This window comes from Monodon monoceros, unplaced genomic scaffold (assembly GCF_005190385.1).
Source record: "Monodon monoceros isolate NGI ecotype Baffin Bay Population unplaced genomic scaffold, NGI_Narwhal_1 Super_Scaffold_12, whole genome shotgun sequence".
In the NCBI taxonomy this organism is placed as follows: domain Eukaryota; kingdom Metazoa; phylum Chordata; class Mammalia; order Artiodactyla; family Monodontidae; genus Monodon; species Monodon monoceros.
Window position 1 is genome coordinate 112,479,734 of NW_021703768.1, and position 23,504 is coordinate 112,503,237.

General features: G+C 38.2%; 1 protein-coding gene across 4 annotated transcripts in view; it reads left to right on the forward strand.

Annotated features, from left to right (window-relative positions):
* The window catches only part of PCBD2 (pterin-4 alpha-carbinolamine dehydratase 2), a 52,840-nt gene that overhangs the window by 24,872 nt on the left and 4,464 nt on the right, over positions 1–23,504 (forward strand). The window contains exon 1 of one of the 4 annotated variants that reach the window (XM_029217854.1): positions 10,990–11,031. The exons of the other annotated variants lie outside the window; for them this stretch is intronic. The gene's annotated coding sequence lies outside the window, so the exon portion shown is untranslated. Of the gene's footprint in view, positions 1–10,989; positions 11,032–23,504 lie in introns of those variants that run through there. 4 annotated transcript variants of the gene reach the window in all.

A 23,504-nucleotide genomic window follows, 5' to 3' on the forward strand; every position in this document is an offset into this window, starting at 1 on the left:
ACTATATTTTAAAAGTTAAAAATCACTCCATTGTTAAGTTTTATAGCACTCCTAGTGCCCATTAAGTTGATTTGTTCAATAGAGGTCAGAGTAAAGCAACTTGGCTACATTAAGATCGGAAACCAACCCATTTGTGACAAATTTAGTCCTTTCGTGTGAATCTTCTCAACGTCTCTGCACTGATTGGACTCAGGTGTAGCTTATGTCAGTAGCATTTAACCTCAAAAGAATGAGCAGTGTGATTGGGTTGTTGTAAATTATGGAGCATTTTGCCTTTGCTTGTTTAAATGTAACTGTTGACTCTGCTGCCCATGCCTGACTGCTCGACTGCGTCTGCCTCTAAACGAGTAGTTTGGTTTTAAAGACATCTTGGAAAGTTGCCGTATGTGCCCTCGCTCCTTTCCCTTCTTTATGTGACCCTTCCTAAACTGTTTTATTCCCCATTATCCTTTGAGTCATCTCCCACATGTTATGATTTGCACACCTGCAGTTATAAAATTATTTTGGGGTGTCATTATATCATGTTGTTCACCAACTCTTCAGCATTTATGAATACAATAATGATTCACCGTAAATCAAAATAATTTACAGGTTACAGAGAATCTGCTCCTACAAATAAGAATTCAATGATGAATTTCTTAGGTGTCCTCCCATTTGAACATGGGTCCTTAAAAAGAAACCGGTAACAACATATTTCTTTGTATTTGTGAAAACTTAGCTCACAGTCCAGAACTGAATTAAAGTATAAGTTCAACCTTCTGGACATCTGTTTTTAAGACATGTAAACAAATATAAACCAATTAAGAAACAGCAGCATCTCTTTCGTGATCAGTAGTCGTAATTGCCTTAGCAATAATCTTGCTCCTGAGTGAGAGAATCCTAAGTGTTGGCACTGAGTGTGGGGCACATGCACCTCAGCACAGGGTCCCTAACCCTGAGTGGGCATGCCCATTTTAAGTTGGAACTCAGTGTGGGGCACTTCCCACTCTGTCGGTAATCTTTCTGGACGGAAGTTCGTAAGCTTCTTTGAGCCTGAGCCTCACGAAGGAGGTGGAATGGTGGCCAAGAATTATTATGCTGAAAAGGTTGTGGTGATGGAAAAAACGATTAGGAGTGAAGCTAAAATTATATACACTTAGTGTTACCAGGTATAATCAGTCACTTAGCAGTATAAGAAAATACCTTACTGACCAATTTGGAACCTTCTAAAATATTTTTTTGGGTGAATTACACATCTCTTCTTTACTCATGTACCTAGGATAAATTTAGCTCCTATGGGAAATTAGGTGCTCTACTGGTGAATCTGGATTGCTATTGCATCTGTGGAGAAGAGGGGTGAAAATATAAGATGGATATGCCCAGCACCACTTGCGCACACAGCCTCTCTTGCTTGCCTCCTCTCTACCTCCTTTACTTCTTGCCAGGTCTTCATGGCTGATTATCTGCCCTCTCCTACCGCGCTGTAAGCTGCTTGAAGGTCAGGGGCTGTGTCCTAGGGCTTAGAGACCAGGAAGGTGGTTGGTAAATGTGTACATTCCATACTTTCAGAAGCAGACTGTTAGGGAGATTCTGAATCTTCCAAATATGCTGAAGGTTTTGTTTTCAGATCCTGTATGGAAAGCAGAAACATGAGAAATTGGTAACTTGTTTTGCCGACCTTGATTCTTTTTTCTCCTCAGCCTTGCATTGCAGTTAATAGCACATGTGTGATTTTGTTCCTAAAGGTGTCAGTGGACATTCTGAAGGGGATAGGAATCATGAGATTGCTGGCAATGAGGCTACCCTTGCCATGTAGCCACCTTCAAGATTTCTGTATTTAGCCTGCGAAGGGCCCAGGAGCTACATCTGCCCAGCGGCCAGAGATACAACCTTAGAAGGCTGATTTTGAGAATAGAAGTAAAACTTATTGTAGAAGATCTGCTTATTTTCAGAGAGAAGTATTATTTCCCCTCAACTCAGAAATGAGTTAAATCCTGAAATAATCATGGAAGTGCACAGTGCCAGCTTTTATCACTCATTAATGCCATATTACCTCAAGTGGTTTAGATATGGGAGAAATGACTTATTTAAAGCCAAATGAACCGATTTTATAGCACTAAATTTGTATAAAGCACTTTTGCATGCATTGGCTTATAAGGCAATATTTAGCTTGGTCCTTTCATAAGTTTCATTGAAAAATGAAAGCTGGTATTAACTGCATTTTTATTTAGAATTTTGTTTTAAGCCATGCAAAATAGTATTGTGTAATTAGTTTTTCATATTATAATATGTGAGTAAATTATACATTTCTTGTAATGAAATTCTCATTTGGCAAATTTTGGCTTTTATAATACAGTTGCTATTGGTGAACAAATGTATTCATTTTACATGAAAAAGTTTTTCATTCATTATATCAACAAACATTTTTAAAATACATGTAACTTTTCCTGCACTAAATTATTAAAAATAAGTTTCATTTCAAAAACAAGGACTTTCTTATAATGAGGCCGTGTTATAAATCTAACATTGTAATATTCTGGAACTCTAATTAAGAATGGGTTCTGCTGGTAAATGTTGGGAAGAGGCAAGGAAGAAAGTTACAATACGTTGCCTATTTACAAATTAACCATTACCTGCCAAAAGCACATCAGACCCACACAGCGGACATCCGCTAATCCAGTGGTTAGCCGTTCCGGGCTCTAATGCACACTGTTTTACACGTTAACGGTTTTGAAGTTCCAGGCCAAAGCTGACCTTTCACATGTGCTTCGTTCACAGTAGGAATCTCCACTCACTGCTTCCTGTCAAAATGGATTATGGTGACACAGCCCAGGGCTCACTTTGGCTGCAATTAAGTTTTTGATCAGAATTATTTCGTTCACAAACAATCACATTTGTTAAAATGTTACATCTGCCCTGAAAACCACTGGCAGCCTCTCAGTTTATCAGTGTGATGTGAGTGTAATTCTTCATTTGTTTTTCATAAAATGGCAAGCCATCTTATATATGTTATTTAATTTTTTTTTTTTTCGTTTGCTGGTTTCTGCCTTTCATTTCATTGGGTTTGGAAGGAAACTATGTCTTGAAATTAGTACGAATCTGCTCATAGGCTTTGGGAATTTGAATGGAATTGGTTTTGGTGCAGAACAAAATTATCCAGTTGAGCCAAGATTCAAATATTATTGCCAAAAATTGTTAGTGGTAGTTCTCTTCCTCACATGAGGAAACATTTTAGCCCTGTGAGTGTGGGGTTCGAGGTTTTGATTCTGGTCTGCAGTTCCTGGAGTCTTCATGCCTGTGATGTTGCTACCTTTCAGTGTTGATCGTCACGCATGTTTGGGGATCCATCACTGCTGCCATAGTCTCTGGGTGCCAGAAGTGAAACCAGCAGTGGCTCTGTTAGCCTTACCTCTCATGGTTCTTTGACTAGCTTTTAAAAGTCATTTTCTCACTAAGAATTGGCAGTAGAGATATACTGAAGTAGTTTTTTCGCTGACTAACCATTTTATGTCTAGAGTATGGTGTGGGTATCAGTGGAATTTTTGAGTTTTATAGCTGATTTTCACTATTTGTCGAGTGTTGTCACCCTTTTACGAAATTCCCACTTTGGAGAAGACTGCATGGTAGTTTTGTGTGTTGGGTGGGGTACTTTGGGAGCACAGGATTAGAGTTTGATTTAGAATGGAAATTAACCTTTGACTTACTTCTGTGTGAGAGTGGAGGCTGGGAAGTGGTGCTGAGCTGAGGTAGCGTGGCGCGGAGCGGGGGAAGGAATAGAGTTAGGAGGTTGTCAAGTTAGGAATGCTTGAATTCTGTCTGAAATTCAAACATTATGTTTGGAAATTTTAATTACTTTAAAAAATATATATTTAGAGTGCTGTAAAGGAGCTTATTACGAGCTTTTAAAAAATTGCATCAAAACCCAAACCATTTCCCATTTGTTTTGATGTAACCAAAGTCATTTATTACTAACCCATAAAATTATAAGTGGCAAAAGAAAGGTGTTGCACCAAAAAGAAGAAAAAAATCTCTTTATTTAGTGTTAATTTTTGAAAATTTTAAAATAAAATAGAGCCTACCTCTACTTCTAAAATCAAAAAACTTTATTTAAATGGAATGATATAAATGCTGGCTATAATAATTTAACCTTCATTTTCTCTATTGTCGGATTTGTGAGCAGATTTTTCTTAAATCCATTATTATAAGTATGCTTTTAGTCTTAAAAAAAAATCTTATTTGGAATATACCTGACCATATTTGATGTTTAAAGGAAATATATTGGAAGAAAATACTGAATAGTATTGAATTTTGAGAGAAAACACCAACCTTGAACCTTCTAAAAAGGCATATGTGTGTCTTTTAGTTGTCATTATTCAGTATGGCCCTGCCTTCTTAGAAAGTGGTACACAATAAGAAGGTGGCCAGATAGAATTTCTAACTTTATTACATGCTTATATTAATGTAGTCATGATTTTCTTATATTCAGGTTTTGCATTTTGTTTCTGTTTGTTTTTTGAGATTCTGGAATTTTTAGAACCTTGTATCCCTAACCTGTTAATGCCTGTGTGTAATATGTAAGGGGTATCTTCTGGGTCATAGGAACCTTCATCATTTTTGACGGGGGTTTTTCCAAAATCTGAGGCAGTCAGGAGAAAGGGTGATGCAGAGTGCCCCAGTCTATGCCAAAACGCAGAGACCACTTAAATCCCGTGCAGCGTCTATCATGTGAAGACACAATCTCTAGGCCTAAAACCTCTGATGCATCTAAAGAAGGAAACAAACACATAAGAAAAACACATAAGGTGGTTCACAAGTGCTCTCTGTGAAAGGCTGAGGCAGACATTTGTGACTTGGGGTCTGCTCTCACAACATGTGAAACTGAAAGATAAATTGGACACTTAACTACCTTAAAGTTCTACTGGAGCTTGTAAAAACACTTCTGAGGTCCCAAATAGGTCATTTATGCCAGACAGAGAACTCTAGGTTCTTTCCTAACTACCATGAAGAAACAAACTCTCACTTCCTAAACAATATGGTTGCCGGCTTAGGAAAACCCCAGTCCGTGCAATAAGAAGAATCTTTTTTGTTTTTTTTTAATCACCAGAGAACACAGCACTTATCTCCTTATGCTGGTCGTCAGGTCACACAGTGGGAGGAGCCCTGCCATCACTGGAATACCCTCTGAGGCCAGGGCTGAGAGGGAGGAGTAACTATCCAAGGTGGGAGTTCTCACTTTCCCTTCTGGGCCTTTCTGTATCACAGGACTTTTTGGGCACTTTTCCATATCATACTGCATGAGTCCAGAGAGATTTAAAGTTAAAGCAGCACACCTTTTTTTGTAAAGAAAACAAATTCAAACTAAAAATCGTAAGGCATGCTTTTCTGAGCCTTGGGGATTTGGGCTACAGTCCCTGCCAGTTCCGACCCTGTTGGTCTCGTGAAACATGGCTCTCTGGATTGTGCATTTCTTTCAGAACCACCCCCAATTTATTTCTGACCTCATGCCCACTCCCCATATTTACAGATCAGCATATTTTTTGTTTTATTATAACCCGGGATTTGCAGCTGGCCGTAACTCTCAAGGTTTCCATGAAGAATACATGTCAGAAACCAGGGTAGGCATGGCCTCAAGTTTTCACTGGGTGCTTGAGGGAGATTAGGCAAACCAAGAGGGTAATGGAGACTTTGACTTCATTATGAAACTCTGCCAATATCATAATTTTGAAAACTTAAGATGCAGATCATTTCAGAGCAGTACTCTGTTCTCTAAGCATTAAAGACGAAAACAGAGCTCTTTTGTATCCTGACTCCTGGGCCTTCTCTCTGCCCCTCAGTGAGTAGTCCTCTCCTGGGCAAATTGGGGAGCTCAGTGTGAAAGTCGGGTGGTGGGAATTTCCCACCAGCAGATAGTCCAGCAGGTAGTGCTCCGCGCTCTCACTGCCGAGGGCCTGGGTTCGATCCCTGGTTGGGGAACTAGGATCTTATAAGCCACGTGGCGCAGCCAAAAAAAGGAAAAGAAGAAAGTTGGGTGGTGTGCCCACAGTCACATGTGGCTGGGAGAGATATTTGAGGATAAGAACTCAGGTCCCAGAGAAGGCTACTCTGGGGATCTTTCCACAGGGCACACTGCCTGCACACTGGAGGATTTGATGACCCTGCCATTCCCAGTTTGGTGGGTGGAGTATTTGTTCTAACAGTTTCAGTTGTCATGGTTTTGGCACAGCAGACAGTTAATACCTGAACTAATCGGTTGCTTTAATAAGCGCTCAGTTAAAGAAGACTTTATTATGCAGTCTAATGTTCTCACTGGACTTCGAAAAAAAGGATTTAAAAAAAAGGCTTCTCATTTGTTCCATAAACCCCCAGTTATACAGTTGTTCCTCAGTTTTACCTCTGAAATTCCACAATGTGCATTGGTAGAGAATTCAAAGAATCTTTTCAATATCTTGTAATAACCTATAATGGAAAAGAATCTGAAAAAGAATATATATATACACACACAACTGAATCACTTTGCTGTACACGTGAAACATAAATAAACTACTTCAGTTAAAAAAAAGAATCTGTGTTCAGAAGGCTTGGCTTAAAAAGACATATTTGTATGCATGTCTCTCTTCTACATGATTGAACTATTTACGTGAAATAGTTTCTATAAGAGAAAGTTATCCATTCTATACAGCTTCAAAAAATAAGTAAAGAAGACCATGGAGCCGCATGGAAAATGGGTAGGATGTTTTAGTGTAATAAGACGGTTAAGGATCCACAGTAAAAGAATATTATCATGACAGTTGTGGGAAAAAGGGCACAGGGAAAAAATAAAAACAAAATATATAATAGTTTTTTACTTCTTTCTCTAAACCTTCTATAATGCTTTATTTTTCTCTTGTAATTAAGTTTTTAGAAGAAAAATTACAGGAAACTTAGTTTTGCTATAATTAGCTTTTAGGTAAAAGGAAGAAATGGAAAAAGTATAATCTGACATGAGAGATTTGTCCTGAACCCACACGGAGGCTTTGGAGTTGGGCATACTTGAATTCGAATCCCAGCCTCACTTTTTGTTAGGTGGTTGACTCCTCTTGGAGCCTCAGTTCTCTCCTATGCAAAACAGGAATGGTCAGCCTGATGGTGGGGTTGTGTGAACGCCTGGCGTGGAGTGGTTGTTTTTTTAAATGCCTTTTGGGTTTTCCCCTTTCCTTCTTTATCCAGAATGGAACAGTGAGAATCAGTGATATTTCAGCCCCTGAGATAGACTATGATCCATACATAGTCAGCAAGAATTAATTATGTTCAGAGGGTGCTACTTAATCAGAAAGGAGTCTACTCAGGTGTATCCAAGTAAATGATAAAACAATTTATGGTTAATGCTGAAATAATCAGGAAGTAATCAGAGGTAAATTGTTCCTTGTGTCTATTAGGTGGTGCTATTATTATTGTTATCATTTAAAAATTTATTGAAGTATAGTTGTTTACATTGTTGTGTTAATTTTGGCTATACAGCAAAGTGATTCAGCTATACATATATGTGTACTCTTTTTCATATTTTTTTCCATTATGGTTTATCACAGGATATTGAATATAGTTCCCTGTGCTATACAGTAGGACCTTGTTGTGTGTCCATTCTCTATATAATAGTTTACATCTGCTCACTACAAACTCCCATTCCATCCTTCCCCACCCACCTTCCTCGTTGGCGAGCACAAGTCTGTTCTTTATGTCTGTGACTCCGTTTCTGTTTCGTAGATAAGTTCCTTTGTGACATATTTTATTTTATTATTATTTGTGTCATATTTTAGATTCCACATGTAAGTGATAGCATATGGTATTTGTTTTTCTCTTTCTGACTTACTTCACTTAGCATGATAATCTCTAGGTCCATCCATGTTGTTGCTGCACATGGCATTATTTCATTATTTTTTATGGCTGTGTAGTTATTGCATTGTATGCTGCTACTATTCTTATTAGCTAATATTCTTTTTCATTGAACTTTACTGTGTGTGTGAGGGCACTGTGCTATGCAGTTGGTACACATCATCTCCCTATGCCCAGATGGGAATCTCAACCTAGCCAAGACATGTAGCTTGCTCAAGGACCCAGGTTTTGGATTCTTGGACTGATAGTCTTTTTTTTTTTTTGCGGTACGCAGGCCTCTCACTGTTGTGGCCTCTCCCGTTGCGGAGCACAGGCTCCGGACGCGCAGGCTCAGCGGCCATGGCCCACGGGCCTAGCCGCTCCGCGGCATGTGGGATCTTCCCAGACCGGGGCACGAACCCATGTCCCCTGCTCCGGCAGGCGGACTCTCAACCACTGCGCCACCAGGGCAGCCCTGGACTGATAGTCTTTACATCTCATTGTATGCTTCTGTTACAGTACATGTCTTTTGTTTTTTTTAAAATTTTTTTAGTTTTTAAAATTTGTTAATTTATTTTTTTCGATGTGTTTTTTAAATGTTCTTTTCCTCTGCAAATCAATTTAAAAATTAAATGTTACCCACAGTTGATCTATTTCCCTATTGATGGATATTTGTTCTTTCTGATGTTCATTACTACAGTAAGTTTTGTAACATGCGTCCTTATATTTCCTTGTGGACAGGTGTGAGAGTGTCCTTAAGGTATAGATCTAAAAATGGAATTGCTGGGATAACCTTCTGGTATACAGATTAATAAACAAGGTTCAGGATTGTGCAAAGGTCAGGGCTTGGGGACAGTCACATAGTAGCCCAGTGACAAGGCTCTTTGTCCTTAGAGAACCCCTGTCCATGCATGAAGCCAGTGAAACCCATGGTGACCTAAACCCTTGTGACTTCAGAGCAGCGTGAGCTGATTTTGAAGTGGTTCTGGAAATCTGCGAGGGTTTCATAAGGTGCAAAGATGGAGTGCAAGTGGGGCCTCAGTGCAGGTAGTGAGTACTTTAGGGCAGAAAAGATCTACTTTTTACCACAATTCACTGTTAGCACTGATAGCACTTACTTGGAATGTCACCCATGATACTGCAGATTTGTAATTTATTACCTTAAATTTTTATGAATGTGCAATAGTGTTCAGACCTAAGTTATTTTATGTCTATTGCCTGAAAAAGGATATTCCAAAATGGTATTTTCCCTTTAATTTCCCAAATCAAAAAAGCTCCAGATTGTGATAGAAATGTAACTACTTGCTGTCTCCTTTCCTCTGCAGATACAGGTGAGACTGAAAAATGGTGCTAGTCAAGTTGGCTTAGCTTCTGTGCATTCAGGGACTGGTGGACTTGAGTTAGGATGTTGTAGTGTGGACTTCAGTGGAGCTGGGGTTGGGATGCAGTTGCCTAGTATCTGCTAGTTCTGTCTCATCCACTTGTGTTTAAGTAATCTCATTGCTTTCAGTGGAGGAATCCTATTTTACACTGGTCTTCATGGGCAAAGATAATTAAATATATTTGCCTGGGTAAGCAAATCGATAAACTTGTAATAAAGTGTATCAGACCGTTTCTTTGGCTGGACCAACCAGAACAGCTTGTGAAGCAGAGCTGTTTCCAATGGAGCATGAAAAGCTTTGAAAATTCTCAGTAATAGCAGAAAGCAATATTTGAAACCACCCTTATACAATTGTTTGTTTTCCTCTTCCCCAACCAAGTTTATAAAAATTTGGTCAGACAGGCATTTTGTTTTGATTTAAAATATTTTCAGTGAATTGTTATCTGCTGAATGCACATGTGTTCCTGCACTTTTTCTTTCACGATTGAAACTTTAAACCTTCCCTTAAGTCCCCCTGAAAACTTCCCTCTGCCCAGTAAGGTTTGCACATGGGAGGAGGGCGAAGGGATTTGGGCCCTGGAGAAAGCCCACAAGTTGAAATCTGCCTGTGCAGTCGTGCACCAGAAATGGCCATGGTTAGTGCCCTATGGGTTCTTTGTCTTTCTCGTCTACCAAGTTTCCTCACCCCCAAAATACGTTGGTTAATTTGGGCATTTCAGTTTGGTTAATCAGGTCATGAGTGCCTGTGAGCATGGCAAGAGGCATGATTGAAGCATTTATAAAAATTTGGCTCATAGTAAACCCCATAATTTGTTTTAAAGAATTACCTCTGCAGTGACATTATAAAAAAATAAAAGCCCAAAGATTGTGGTTTATAACACCACACCTGGTCCGGATTGTACTGGATGAATCCATATTTGCTTCACTGTAAATGATTTTGAGGGTGGAATTCTTGGATTGTTTTCTGTCTTGTAAGCCCTTGACATTGTACTGGTACCTGTGTGCGCACAAACCTCCTGACATGGGAAAGGCCAGCTCAGCCTCCCACTGAAATGCAGGTTGGCTGCATTTATTCTGCATGTTCCTAGAATGAGGAAATGATATGACAATAAACAGAAATGCCCTTGCTGAAGAGAGAAGGGAAGCTGGTGTTTATCTGGTCAGGTGGTTTAGATTAGCCATGATGCGGCTCTGTATTATGTTACTTTAAATCATTGTGTCCCAACAGGACATAAATTATGAAGATTGTTACAGTATGTTTCATCCTATGTAAGATCAACAAATTGGAATAATTTTTTTATAGGAAAATCACAGTGCTTTTGGCAAGGCTATTGAAGCCTTTAATTTGACTTGAGTATTTCTCAAATATTATTGCCTAATATATAAAGTATGATTTGCATAGGTATGAAATAATAAACTTATGAAAACAAAAGGGAAGAATTTCTCTTTAGCAGTTGCATCAAATGGCAAAGCACTCTCACTCCATCAGGATCTGTATGCTTTCTTTGTCCTAGGGTTTTAGAGCTAGTTGTGTTCTTTTCCTCTGATGGGATTGTAAGTGAGCTGTGCAGGTCTTGGTGCGGAGATGGAGCTTTGCTGTGTGCTGCCTGCCCGTCAGCCCTCACCTGCACAGAGAAGGCAACTGCTCTGTGGTGGAACCATATGGGAGCCTGCTCTAAGGAGGAGAAAAACTTTCCCATTTACATACGCCCAGGAAAACAAACCGTTTTTTTTTTTTTTTCTTTCAGGATTTTGTGAGTTGTTTTAAAAAAAGCAAAAAACCCAAACCCCAAAACCCTACTTGATCAACAGCTGAAGTTAAGGTAATTTATGTAAGAATATTACAAAAAGAATTGATTTAAGTAACCATTTATTCTTTTAAATGTTTCCTCTATTCATTACTGTCTTCTGAGTTATTAGAGTTATTTGTGAATTTTAAACACAGAGAGTTTTTCATTTGTATTCAGGATGCATCTAAATTTATTTGGCTACACAGAGCAAATTTTCTAGATTAAGAAAATGGAGTAAAATTACTTTGTGTAGGATTCAAGCAAATTGGAACCTTTTCAGTGTTCCACAGTAGCATATTTTTGTGCAAAGCACTCTGCGTGTTCTTATGAGACCTCCGTACACTTCCAGTGAACTTAAGAAGTAGTAGAGCCTCCGATTTACAAAGGCTGGGAGAAGTGAGACAGATTTAGGATTTGCTTAAGGCCATAGAATGAGGCAGAGCTGGGATTAGAACTTTTCGGGATACGATGACACCCCCCACCAGACCTTGTGATCTTTTGATACCAAAAATAGGGTAAGTGCTGAGCTTTTTTTACTCTCTTTGTGCCTCAAGCCCTGATATTTTTCTTCTGATTCTTTAGTAATACTGTTTAGAACACAAGACCAAAAAAGTACCTAGTTTCAATCAGTAAGGGTAGGAAGAGAGCTCTCCTTAAGCCTCATCATAACAGATTGAGGATAAATTCAGAATATATTTGTGGTTTGCTTCAGCTCAGTGTCTGAAGACTGACAGGTTCAGGGACCTTTCCAAGTTCATAGCCTGTGTGTGCACTTTGAAACAAATAAATACAGACGACTTATGGGATGGTGTGTTTCCACACCGGGCTTCTTCTGGATTGGCATCGTTTTCTGAGAAGCGGGTCTGGCAGGCTGTTTTCTTCCAGTGATGCATTGCAGCCGTCTATCACTGGATGTCCTCTGTGGAATGATCAGGATGTCTGATGGGGCTTGAATATTTGGGTGATGTATTTTTCCTACAGAAAATATTGGCAAATGTTGCTAAAACCGTACCTAAAAACTCTTACAAGGAGACTTGATTCTTGTTTAAAAATAAGTAAAAGAAAGGATAAGTATGAATTCACCAATGTGCAGACCTTTTTATACCGTCGGATATTTTGTGAAGTGGAATGAGACTGTTTTACAAAATGTGTACCGCTTGTAGAAAATGTATTTACTGCACCATTAAGCCAGATCAGATACTGCTTTGTTTCTTTAAAATGCTTTTTGAGTGTCCCCACACCGAGATGGTAGGGGAGTGGGTGTTCTTTTTGCCCTGAGCCCTTGTTTTCTTCCTCCACCCTTTTGGTTATTGTTACCGGATCTTGACTTTCAGTTTAATATAACACATCCCAGTTTGGGCAGAAAGAAACCATTTTGTCTTTTCTCTCTTTCTCTTTTTAAAATTAGGTGCATATACAACCTTATATATATAACAAGGCAAGGCAGTTTCCCGTCAGATATAAACTGGAATTATATAGTGTATGTACTAGTTGCATCTCTTAAAAGGAACCAGTTGATTATAAAGAAGAAAAGATAGGGAGTAGACTGCCATTTTGCATATTATTCCATTTTTTAAATTCCATTTTTAAAAATGTATTTGGCCGTATACTCCATATATCGTAGTGGTTTGGATGCATGAAGTTGAAGCCTAGGGATATTTTTCTATATAAATTTGAATTTTTATAAACCTCATAATGATCACAATATGAAGGAGTGTAAATTGTAATTCTTACAGGGTGGCTAAAACAGAACAAACAAAAAACCTTGGTAGTCTTTGCCATACCTCTCCCCCGTAAGACTCCTGAAAGCTAACAAATATGGATTATCAGCAGGTTAGGAAAGAAAGCCTCCAACAGGACTTTTCTGAGGCAACCGATTGGCAGTAATGAATTAGCAGCAGTGGACAGTGAGGCATCAGGAGTTATTTTGACATTAGGGAAATCGGCGTTAATGGCTTCTCTGGTGGATTCCTCTCGGGTGATTTTGAAACCGTTGTTTTGGTCTGCTTTAGGGGGAAAGGATGGATAGAAAGCTGGTGAAATGTGCTGATTCCAAGAAGCAAAACTAAAGGATTGTGAGAAATCCTAGAAAGAGCTATAACCAGATTTAGCTGTCGGTCTGCCCAGCAGTAGCTGATGATGATACGGGGAAATGTAATTTAAATATATGTGCAGAGGAATTCGGAAATGAGTGGTAAAGGTGTTCCCAGCCTGTGGTCATCCTGGTCAGAACGTCCTTTTGGCACAGAAAGCTGTGTGAAACTTAGCTAGTTAGAGAACTGTCACTGAAAATGGAACAAAAACGAAGGACTCTTAGGTAAGATTGTGTGTACAGGTGTTCATGTTGCTTAACTCTGCTGCCTTGAGAAGAGTGGATTCATGGTAGTAGACCTTTATCAAACAGTGGTCTCCCTAGGAATTCAGGAGGAGTTTACTAATGTAATTGTAAATCCTGATTCTGCAAAGAAAACTGTTTGCACCTTGCTTTTTCATTTAACAGTATACATTGAAGGTAGTACCATGTAACTAGCTAAAAGAGCTGCCTTATTTTTCGAAATGGCCTAATTAGGATATTATGATTATTGCAAAAAAAATGGTGACTTAGGAACTTCTTTTAACGGCTCTAAAATATTACGGTTCTGTGCGTACAGCTTTTGAAAGTAATGTTTAGAAGTGAGTGTGCTATCTCACAGGTGGTGTACTTATTGCCACAACTGTGGGGGCACTAATTCAGCCTAAGGCACAGCAGAGCGGGCTGCTCTTTCAGTAGGCTGTGGACATTGTCTCAAGTGCCTGGGGAAGCCAGTTTTAGCTTCAGAGTTGGGTATTCTTGGCCTGAGTTGTTGGAAATGTTGGGCTCTGCAGTAGAGCGCGTAGAAGGCAGGTAGCCTAGGGCCCCTGGATCGGCCGGGGTCGTCTGCCCAGACACACACACACACACACGCCGGACTGCCTCGGGGATGGTCTGCAGGCAAGGCCTTTAGTTTGGCTTCTCAGGGAGATGTGAGTCACCTGTTTGGTTAAGAAGCTCACTGACAGATTGCAAGTTCCACTGGAAATCTTCTTCTGAGGATACATCGAGAAACCGTTCTAAATATGTTTCTGGTTTTCTCAGCCTTGCATAGGTGGATTTCTTTGGCCTTCCTATTGTTTTTGTACTAGGTTTGGAAAGGAATTCTTCCTTTCCAGGCCATAGACACTATAATGTTAAAGTGTTGATGATGATAATAAACAGTAGCATTAACTGAGTGCCTAATAGAATGCCTGTCATACTGTAAAATTTGTTACATGAATTATCCCCTTTAAACATATGAGGAAACTGAGACTCACTTCAAATGTTAAGTAATTTCTTTGAGGTCACATAGCTAGTGAATAGCAGAGCCAGGACTTGAACCTAGGTCTCTGACCCTAAAGTCTCTGCAATTGACCACTGTGTCAAAATACCAGTGACAGTTTGGAGAAAAAAAAGCATGATCAAATACATCTTTGGTTGGATCTGCTCCTCACATTTCTCGTGTTGCAAGTTGAGAATATGCGTCTGTTGCCTGCAGATTAAGATCTGATGTTCCCTTTGCAGTGGCTAGAACAGTTGAGTGTTTTTCAGAGAAAGTCATCGTGAGGCATGTAATCATATTCTGGGGGCAAAGAATGCCTTTCCTTGGTGCACCAAGCAATGTTTATGTGATGGATCAGTCACCAACACCAAGGGAAGGTCCTGTCCTGTGACATGTGCGTGCTTGGCAATGATCTTGCTGTGCATTTTGCTTAATAATTTTCATTATTTTTAATTAAAGTTGAAGAAGTGCAGACTCTAGCTGAAATTAAGGTAGGTTGTGTTGCCGGAATTTGGTAATTACTTTAATTGATCACAAGATAGTTTCCTTGATCACCAATTAGACTAAATTGCCGATCATGTTTCAAGACGTGAAGAAATGCCCAAACTGATTTATGTAATAGTGTTTTCATTTCTAATCAGACATAAATATCGTTTCCTTCCATAGCAATTGTATTTTATAAAAGAAGGGTTATAGGCCTACAAACATAAAGGTGATTCATAAACAATAGAGTTCTAATTCATTGAATTAGTAAAGGAAGTATTTAGAGGCTTAATGGAGATTGTACTGGGGAAATTACTTTGGAGTTGCTGGTGCTCATTTTCTTAGTGGGAGATATGTTCTTTTTTAGTGCATAATTAAAATAGTCTATAATCAAAATATAAAAGGCAGCTGATTTAAAGAACATATCAAAGAGAATTGCTCTGAGTAATGACAGATTCATATTGTAAATATGTGCTAGAAGTTAAGTCTTAGAACTTTAATAAATCATGTTATTTGGACTGAAGCTGCGTTTTGAATTCAGGGTGCTGTTAAACATTTCACAGATCAATACAGGATTTTTGTTTGTTTCGGTTTTGTGCATCTGATAGTCTTTCATATTTTCATGGAATAAACTGAAACAAAAGGAACTTTAAGAAAATTAGAGTTCCCAAAGAATACTTGATTTGGGGTTCATGGAAAAATCTTTTAATTGCTGATGGTTTGGAGATTTCCAAATGACAAACTTCATTGGCCCAATTTACTGTGATTGTAATGCTTACATTCCATAAAATGGCAGAGTGACTTAAAAAGTCATACTTCATCATGCATTCATGGACTTGTTCATAAAACGTTTGTAATTTGCAATAGAGGAAAGACTGAAACCATTATCAGCCATTATATGCTATTTGTTGGACATATGTTTGTTTGAAATGGCCGTGGCTCAACAGAACATGGCTCATAGACAAACTATGCTATAAATTGGCACTAAAAACCCACCTAAACAGGTAGGCATATGTTAAGAAGTTAATGTGAGCCAAAATATTTTAATATGAACCAGGTTACATACATCACAGGATCCCAGCTCCCTTTACAGGGAGACCTTCATTTGCGTGGCTTCTTCATTTTTTCCCAAGCTAGCTAACTTTTAAAGTAGATCATATACATATATTTGTTCAAAAGTCAAAAGGTACCAAGGAGTATAGTAAGCCTCTTCCTGTTCCTGATTCTCAACCACCCAGTTCTCCCTCTCCACCCCCCATCATTCACTATTCCCAGATCCTTATATATCATTCCAGAGATATTAATGCACATACTTTCTTTTCTTTTCTTTTTATATAATTTATAGACTATTGTTATGCATTTTTTCCCATTTAGTAATATATGTTGGAGGTATTTCTAGTCAGAGGATAAAGAGTTTTCTCTTTCTTCTTAATGGCTACATAGTATTCCAGTGAATAAATGTACCATAATACATTTTAATCAGCTCTCTATTGATGGACATTTGGCTCTTTCAAGCCTGTCGCTGTTACAGGCTGTGCTGCAGTGACCATTCTTGTAATTTATGTGTGAGTATGTCCGCAGGACAAATTCCTAGAAGTGGAATTGCTTGGCTGAAAGACGTAATCATATTTTTTCCTAAGGGCATAGACATTTTTAATTTTGATAAATGTTGTTGTATTCTCTTCCATAGTGATTATTATATCAATTTATTTTCACCAAAAATATGAGAGTGCCTTTTCTCCTGTATCTTCACTAACAGAATATTATCAAACTTTTTGATCTTTGCCAAACTGATAGGTTTAACTTAGTTCCCCCCACCCCGATTTATTGAGATAAAATTGACATATAACTTAGTTTTAATTTGTACGCCTCTTATGTATGAGATGGAGCAGTTTTTACGTTTAAGAACCATTTGATTTCTTTTCTCTGTTATCTATTATGTCCTTTGCCCCCTTAAAAAAAATTGGGTGTTTGGTCTTTTTCTTATTAATTTATATAAGATCTCTTGATATGCTAAGAAAATGTGTACTGCAAATACAGTTTGTTGTCTTTTAATTTGTTGACTTTTATTGTCATACAGAAAAAAATTTAATAAGATTTATCTATTTTTTAAAAATTAATTTATTTATTTTAATTTTTGGCTGCATTAGGTCTTCGTTGCTGCACGCGGGCTTTCTCTAGTTGTGGTGAGCAGGGGCTACCCTTCGTTGCGGTGTGCGGGCTTCTCATTGTGGTGGCTTTTCTTGTTGTGGAGCATGGGCTCCAGGCGCACGGGCTTTAGTAGTTGTGGCACGTGGGCTCAGTAGTTGTGGCTCACGCGCTCTAGAGCGCAGGCTCAGTAGTTGTGGTGCACAGGCTTAGTTGCTCCGTGGCATGTGGGATCTTCCCGGACCAGGGCTCAAACCCATGTCCCCTACAATGGCAGGCGGAATCTTAACCACCACTCCACCATCTGTTGTTTAGTAGTGGTTTAAAGTTTTTTGTATGTAGAATTTATGCATTTCTTATTAAGGTTACTCCTAGATAATTTTTGGTGCCATTTTAGATGGGAACTTTTCTTCCAGTGTATTTTCTAATTCATTGTGTTTATAAGAAGCCTATTGACATGTTTTTGGCTTCTTTTATTCTTGACTTCAATGGGAATTCTTCCAGTCTTTCCCCATTAAGAAACGTGTTGCCTTTTTTTTTTTTTTTTTTTGCGGTACGCAGGCCCCTCACTGTTGTGGCCTCTCCCGTTGCGGAGCACAGGCTCCGGACGCGCAGGCTCGGCGGCCATGGCTCACGGGCCTAGCTGCTCCGCGGCATGTGGGATCTTCCCGGACCAGGGCACGAACCCGTGTCCCCTGCATCGGCAGGCGGACTCTCAACCGCTGCGCCACCAATGACCCCTTTCTGTTTGTTTTTACAGGAAGCAACCAATTTTCTATTATATAATTCTTCCAGATACAGCTTCTGGATTCAGTAGTTATACCATTTTTTTCTCTTTCCTAATTAATTTACATTTGCTTTTCCCTTTATTTATATTCATTCCTGCTCTCCTCCCTAAATTTATTTTCTTGTTATTTATCTACTTTCTTGATTGGATATTTAATTAATTTATTTTAATTCTTTAAAGTTCATTAATTTAAGATAATTTAAGTATTTAAAGATGTTTATTCTGATTATTGCTTTAGATGTATCCATATGTAATGCTTACATTATTAATTTCTATTAATTAATATAAATAATAATTAATAATAATTATTTTCTCTTTAGTATTGATTTCATTTTTGATCCGAGTTTTTCTATTTTTGTTTTTTTGTTTTGTTTCGTTTTTCTGATTTTTTTCCGCTACTTTAATTTAAAAAAAATTTTTATTTTTACATCTTTATTGGAGTATAATTGCTTTACAATGGTGTGTTAGTTTCTGCTTTATAACAAAGTGAATCAGTTATACATATGTCCCCATATTTCTTCCATCTTGCATCTCCCTCCCACCCTCCCTATCCCACCCCTCCAGGCAGTCACAAAGCACCGAACTGATCTACCTGTGCTATGCTGCTGCTTCCCACTAGCTATCTACCTTACGTTTGGTAATGTATATATGTCAGTGCCTCTCTCTTACTTTGTCACAGCTTACCCTTCCCCCTCCCCATATCCTCAAGCCCATTCTCTAGTAGGTCTATGTCTTTATTCCTGTCTTACCGCTAGGTTCTTTATGACATTTTTTTCCTTAAATTCCATATATATGTGTTAGCATACGGTATTTGTCTTTCTCTTTCTGACTTACTTCACTCTGTATGACAGACTCTAGGTCCATCCACCTCATTACAAATAGCTCAATTTCGTTTCTTTTTATGGCTGAGTAATATTCCATTGTATATATGTGCCACATCTTCTTTATCCATTCATCCGATGATGGACACCTAGGTTGTTTCCATCTCCTGGCTATTGTAAATAGAGCTGCAGTGAACATTGTGGTACATGACTCTTTTTGAATTATGGTTTGCTCAGGGTATATGCCCAGTAGTGGAATTGCTGGGTCATATGGTAGTTCTATTTTTGGTTTTTTAAGGAACCTCCATACTGTTCTCCATAGTGGCTGTACCAATTCACATTCCCACCAGCAGTGCAAGAGTGTTCCCTTTTCTTCACACCCTCTCCAGCATTTATTGTTTCTAGATTTTTTGATGATGGCCATTCTGACTGGTGTGAGATGATATCTCATTGTATTTTTGATTTGCATTTCACTAATGGTTAATGATGTTGAGCATTCTTTCATGTGTTTGTTGGCAGTCTGTATATCTTCTTTGGAGAAACGTCTATTCAGGTCTTCTGCCCATTTTTGGATTGGGTTGTTTGTTTTTTTGTTATTGAGCTGCATGAGCTGCTTATAAATTTTGGAGATTAATCCTTTGTCAGTTGCTTCATTTGCCAATATTTTCTCCCATTCTGAGGGTTGTCTTTTGGTCTTGTTTATGGTTTCCTTTGCTGTGCAAAAGCTTTGAAGTTTCATTAGGTCCCATTTGTTTATTTTTGTTTTTATTTGCATTTCTCTAGGAGGTGGGTCAAAAAGGATCTTGCTGTGATTTATGTCATAGAGTGTTCTGCCTATGTTTTCCTCTAAGAGTTTGATAGTTTCTGGCCTTACATTTAGGTCTTTAATCCATTTTGAGCTTATTTTTGTGTATGGTGTTAGGGAGTGATCTAATCTCATACTTTTACATGTACCTGTCCAGTTTTCCCAGCACCACTTATTGAAGAGGCTGTCCTTTCTCCACTGTACATTCCTGCCTCCTTTATCAAAGATAAGGTGACCATATGTGCGTTGGTTTATCTCTGGGCTTCCTATCCTGTTCCATTGATCTATCTTTCTGTTTTTGTGCCAGTACCATACTGTCTTGATTACTGTAGCTTTGTAGTATAGTCTGAAGTCAGGGAGCCTGATTCCTCCAGCTCTGTTTTTCGTTCTCAAGATTGCTTTGGCTATTTGGGGTCTTTTGTGTTTCCATACAAATTGTGAAATTTTTTGTTCTAGTTCTGTGAAAAATCCTTATTGGAGTATAATTGCTTCACAGTACCATGTTAGTTTCTGTTGCACAACAAAGTGAATCAGCCAATTGCATACACATGCCGCATATCCCCTCCCTCTTGAGCCTCCCTCCCATCCTCCCTATCCCACCCCTCTAGGTCATCACAAAGCACAGAGCCGATCTCCCTGTGCTTTGCTGCTGCTTCCCACCAGCCAACTATTTTACATTCAGTAGTGTATATATGTCGATGGTACTCTCACTTCGCCCCAGCTTCACCCTCCCACCCCATGTCCTCAAGTCCATTCTCTATGTCTGCCTCTTTATTCCTGCCCTGCAACTAGGTTCATCAGTACCATTTTTTTTTAAGATTCCATATGTATGCGTTAGCATATGGTATGTGTTTTTCTCTTTCTGACTTACTTCACTCTGTATGACAGACTCTAGGTCCATCCACCTCACTACAAATAACTCAGTTTTGCTTCTTTTTATGTCTGAGTAATATTCCATTGTATATATGTGCCATATCTTCTTTATCCATTCTTCTGTTGATGGATATTTAGGTTGTTTCCATGTCCTGGCTATTGTAAATAGTGCTGCAATGAACATTGACCCAAGAGTTTTAAAAGAAGGATTTAAAATTGTTTCTGGTAGTACTTTTTGCTACATTAGTGTCCTGATTTTGTTTTTAATTTTATTGGAGAATGTTATCAGTACTCTTTCTACTTTTTGATTATTGAGATTTTCTTTGTGGGGTAGTATATATTCGGTCTCTGTGCATGTTCCAAATATATTTTAAAAGCTATATTCTCAAGTTTTAGAGTTTAAAATACATCGATTACATCTACCTTTTAAATTATGTTTTTAAGTAGTCCATATCCTTACTTTTATTCACTTAATCTGCCATGGCTTAAGAGATGTGAATTAAAGTCTCCAACTACAAATATTTCTCTTTGGCCCATGAGCCCTGTCATTTCTGTCTTACTGATTTTGATGCTATGTTATTGCAATATAGATATTCACAGTTACTCAGTCTTCATCCTCATTGTGGATATACTTTATAATTTAAATTACCCTTATGATCTCTTAAAAGAAGTTACATTTGCCTATGTCCTTTTATTTCTAGTGGTTGAGTTTTGCTTTGTGACCCATTGTAACGTTCTCTCTTCTTAATTTTAACTGGTTGGATTTAGGCTCTTTACATTTATTGATTGGAAAGGTGTTTGGTCTTATAAAACCTGACAGAACCAATATACTCTTTTCTCCCTTATCTTAAATCATTATATGGATTGTAGGATTTTTTTTGTTGCATTTTAATTGTGTTTTCCTTTACTTAATTGTGAATTAAGTTGTTTTGTTCTTGTTTTCTTCTAAATTTCGTTCTTCTTGTGGATACTATTAAATCTATAGTTTTACATAGCAAATGTAATCCTCCATTTCTTTAGATAGCATTTAGCTAGCATTTCTTTAGATAGTGGTCTCCCCACTAAGCAATGTCAAAATTACACTTCTACTTTTTCCTACTTTCCTTTTAGGAACTAAAATTTTAGTTCATATTGTTTTTTAGTTCTAGTGCTTATGTTTTATACTTTTAAGTATATCTTTAACGCTTGATCTTTCAGCTTTTAAAGATTTTTTTTAACTTTCATCTACCTTCCCTATTTTTATTATCTTCAACCCTTTTAATAGTTTATAACATTTACATTTTATTCTGTAACTATAATCCCCACAGTTGTTTAAAATGTATTTCTAGAGCTGAATGAATTTATTACTCACTGTCAATACCTTTGGTATAGTTTCCGCATTCATCTCTTAGTTACTTATATTTCATCCTTTAATAAAAATTTCCTCAAAAAGTGTGAATGGAAATTATTCCCTGAGTTACTGCATTTAAAAAACATATGTCTCTTGCATTAATTTTGAGCAACAGTTTAGCTGGGTATAAAATTCTTTTTTATTTTTTAAATTATTTATTTATTTTTGGCTGCGTTGGGTCTTCGTTGCTATGCGTGGGCTTTCTCTAGTTGCGGCAAGCGGGGGCTTCTCTTTGTTGCGGTGCGCAGGCTTCTCACTGCGGTGGCTTCTCTTGTTGCAGAGCACTGGCTGTAGGCACACAGGCTTCAGTAGTTGTGGCACGCGGGCTCAGTAGTTGTGGCTCATGGGCTCTAGAGTGCAGGCTCAGTAGTTTTGGCTCATGGGCCTAGTTGCTCCACTGCATGTGGGATCTTCCTGGACCAGAGCTCGAACCTGTGTCCCCTACACTGGCAGGCGTATTCTTAACCACTGAACCACCAGGGAAGCCTATGGGTATAAAATTCTTAGCATTTTCATTTCCTAAAGTCTTTATAGGCATTGCTCCTCTAACTTATATGTTGAATGTTGATATGTGGAAGTTTGAAGTCAGCCAGATTCTTTTCAACATTATAGGTGAGTTGATTTTATTTGACTAGATGCCAAAAGAATTTTTTTATCTTCATAGTTCACTGACTTCACTAGAATGTGTAGACATGGCTGAATTCTTACAATCTATAGACTTAAATCTTTTGTTTCTGGAAATTTTTCTTGAATTACATGTCCAGTTTTTTTCTTTCTTCTGTTTTTTTTTTTAAAGTTGTTCTCTTATTGGCAACAGTTATCTATATGTTAGATGTATTTCGTTTTCTGTATTTGTTATTTTCTAATTATTTTAAACTCGTGTTGATTTCTACTTCATTTGTCCATTTTCTCAGTCCTGTTCTCTAAGCTTCTTACTGGGTTGCTGGTATCTATTTTGCCTTGGGCTGTTAGCAGATTTCTTTGATGGAATGGTTTAGAAAGCCTGCACTTTTAGCTAGCTCAAGGCTTTTAGATTCCAGCTGGCATCCTGGTAACAAGTAGCTAGGGCTATAAAAATAAATCTTTGAAAGAAGGGACAGATGTTTTTCACTGTCTGCCAAGTTTGCTGTTTAGTCATATTCCTTCTTTATTGTATTCCATATAATCAAAATTCCCCTTTGAGGTTTTGCTTTTTCCCTCTCCTACCTACTCATCTAACTTCCTTGCAGAAGTTCTTTTACTTTAATTTGAATGTGTATTGTTATGGATGTTGTTAATTTGTGGATTTAGAAATAAATGTTTGGGGCTTCCCGGGTGGTGCAGTGGTTAAGAATCTGCCTGCCAATGCAGGGGACACAGGTTCGAGCCCTGGTCTGGGAAGATCCCACATGCCGCGGAGCACCTAAGCCCGTGTGCCACAACTACTGAGCCTGTGCTCTAGAGCATGCAAGACACAATTACCGAGCCTGTATGCCACAACTACTGAAGCGTGCGCACCTAAAGCCTGTGCTCCGCAACAAGAGAAGCCACCTCAATGAGAAGCCCGCGCACAGCAACAAAGGGTAGCCCCCTCTCGCCGCAACTAGAGAAAGCCTGCGTGCAGCAACGAAGAAACAGCACAGCCAAAAAATAATAATAATAAAATAAATTAACTAAATAAATTTATTTAAAAAGTTAAATGTTTGGAGGATTAATTTGTTCTGTTATATGGAAGAAGGATTTGGAATTATCTTTTTGCTCCCATAACAGATAGAGTATTCTTTCCCTAAGGAAGAATTAGGATCCTGTGTAAATTGTTTATCAGGCTTTTTGATATTTTATTAAATGTAAATATTAGGTGACAGTTGAAGGGAAATCTGCAAAA